The sequence below is a fragment of the Gavialis gangeticus genome, unplaced genomic scaffold, assembly GCF_001723915.1.
Source record: "Gavialis gangeticus isolate Ggan-Ray unplaced genomic scaffold, GavGan_comp1, whole genome shotgun sequence".
Lineage (NCBI taxonomy): Eukaryota > Metazoa > Chordata > Crocodylia > Gavialidae > Gavialis > Gavialis gangeticus.
In genome coordinates, this window is record NW_017729032.1 from 240,603,848 (window position 1) to 240,606,805 (window position 2,958).

At 38.2% G+C, this 2,958-nt stretch overlaps 1 long non-coding RNA gene across 1 annotated transcript in view; it reads left to right on the forward strand.

Annotated features, from left to right (window-relative positions):
- The window catches only part of LOC109303392, a 15,622-nt gene that overhangs the window by 12,177 nt on the left and 487 nt on the right, over nucleotides 1-2,958 (forward strand). The window lies entirely within an intron of this gene.

Genomic DNA, 2,958 nt, shown 5'->3' on the forward strand with positions numbered 1-2,958 from the left:
CAGTATTTCCCCTGCCCTCCCCTCCCCTCCCTCCACCCCTCCCCCCATCTTTAAGATGCATAGCTTTAATATTAGTTTATCAGAAAGATTACCCTGACTACAAATCCTGCCTCCTCTGATATTGGAGATGGTAGAGGGGGAAAAAAAAAGGGGTGACGAGCTGCCTGCTTCAGCCCCAGTACAGTCAGGGATTTCCATGCACTGGACAAATTTTCAGGTGCTCCATTTTAGCAGTTCTCCAAGTCCTTTGTACCAAGAGGCCACCATTATTAACATAATAAATATGGCTTTAGCATCAAAAGAAAGTGATAGTTCTCTTCCTGATGACAGGTAGTATCATTTGTCATTTTCAACAATGTGTGGCCCTCCAAGAATAACACAGTATAGCACCAGTCTTCAGACTGTCACCTACATTGACCTCAGGAAAGCAATATCCCCCCCCCCCCCCCCTCCCCCCTGGTGTAGTTTAGGCTTCTTGCCAGACATATTTTCAAGTTTTCTTACTGTGTACAATGGACACACTTTGAGTAGGCCTCTCTCTTCAGGCTGCTTCTGTAACTCCCACTTGACAGTATTGGGGATTGAATTGTAAACTCTTAAGTGAACAGGATCTGTAAATTAGCCCACTCAATTTGTTAAGCTCCTGTGTCAGCATCCCTACTTCAAAAACTTCTAATTTTCAGTTTTGGAAAATTAATGTATTTGGTCTGTATTGTACGATTCTGGCTCATGATCGTATCTCTCCATCTCGTACATGATGGATGTGCAACACAGGCCTTACGCTGCAAATATATTACTTGACAACTGAAACATGCATAAATATAACAAATAGCATAACAGCGTACACAAATCAATTAAACTGTACCCAGCTTGCAGTGTTAAAACCTTGTTCTGTTTGCAGACAGAATTTCTTGATCATTAAGTACAGGGTCTCCCTCTGATCCTCTGAGACCCTGTTTTCCTCCTCCCCACTCCTAAAAATATAACCCAAACAGGAGATGTTGCTGTAGACCTTCATTCATTTTAATAGCCAATCAAGCCTGCTTGTATTTAAAAAGTGACATTATAAAATATTCTGTTCTAGTTCTCTACAACTTGAAAGATTTTTCTGATTCAATTGCTGAATGTGACAAAAAAAAAAAATCAAAATAATAAATCTCTTGAATTATAGTAACATAGCTCATCATTAGCTCCACAAATCTTTTGTAAAGTCTACCTTGTCATTTCAGAAATTCTGAGTTTGACCTAGTCATTGGAGCTGTTACTATGCCAATGACTGAAACCTGATACGTGGAAAAATTATCCAGCATTTATGATAGATACTGGTATTTCAATCCAGGCTCCCAGACGATGAATTAGATTCTTAATAAGCATACACAGCACAGTTAAATTTAGAAGAAGAATTTTAACTAGTTGCCAAGTTTTCATCTGAAGGTCATTTATAGATTTTTTCCCCTAGCGTAAAGTAGACAGACCTCACTAGCCCTTCAGCTTGTGCATATTTCTGTGTGTAACTTTTAAAAACATCATTTCTTGTATTAATCTCATACTGAATAATTTAGTGAAGACAAGTTATTCATGGACAAGAATACCAAAATTATTCAATAAGCTGCCAGCACCGTATCTTTTAAAATAGTTCTGTTTTCATTAACAGATAAAATAAAACGTACGTACAAGATTATTATTACTTGGCTTTGTTTTGTTAGAAGAAACAAAACAAGAAAATGTCAACCAGCCTCATAGATTTTCTCATCTCTTCTCATGTGTGTGACTACATACATAAATCCATAAAAATAATAGTAAGCGTTAACAGCATGAGACAGCAAGATCGAGATAATCTGCACTGTAGAAAAACAAAACATGGCTGTATGGCTATGTGTTCTGAAGCCTGCTAAATATTATATCACACCACAATTTAAGATGCCCGAGGGCTTCACAATTTTAATTGCATTTTAATGATGGCAACTCTGTTCCATTATGCTCTCTGTTCTTTTCAGAGAAAAAGCACTTCAGACTTTAAAACCATATTGAGGTTCTTTCCACCTTCAATACAGATGGGTATGATGGGTGTATCCAAAATTCTGATATTAGAGAGTTTGGGGTGAATGAAGACTGGATGAACATAAGCGTTATGTATCTAAATTATATATAAAAAGGAATAAAAAACTAGAAGGCAATATCACAACAAAAAGGCACATACTCAGAATTTTAAAAAAAAGATGACATACATTTCTATTTGAGTATTGTATCTTTATGCTATTTGTCTCTAAATACCCATAAAAGCTGTTATGTGTAACCTGGAAAAGACTGGCTGTCCACCAAAACTCCTCAGCATAATTTGCCCTTTCCATGATGGAACATGGGAAACAGTCAGGTAGGATGAATCAACACCTGAGGCTTTTGAGATTTGAAGTGGAATCAAGCAGCGCTGTGTCCCTGCCCCAATCCTGTTCAGGATTTTATTTTCTCTTCTTCTGCTGTATGCTTTTGGGACCACCACTGAAGGAATTGAGCTGCATACACGCTCAGGCAGAAAATTATTCAACCTCACACACAGTGAGGAAACTTTTGATTCATGAGCTGCTGTTTGCTGATGATGCTTCATGGATAGCCCACACGGGAAGTGACCTACACAGCCTCATCAGTGACTCCACACATGCCTTACAATCAAATCAAGACCACCAGTGTTATGGCCCAGAAAACATTGATTCACCACTAGTGATCACAATAGGTTAAATCTTACTGGATGTTGTAAGTAAATTCATTTACCTTGGCTCCATTGTTACCAACAGCCTGTCACTTGAGGCTGAACTGAATACCTGTATTTGCAAAGCATCAGGTAATGTGAGCATGCCGAGAACATGAGGGTGGAACAACAGACTGACTGTTAAGATTGAGGTCAAAATAGATCATGTCTACATCATCAACACCCCCTCCCCTTTTTTTTTTTTTTTTTTT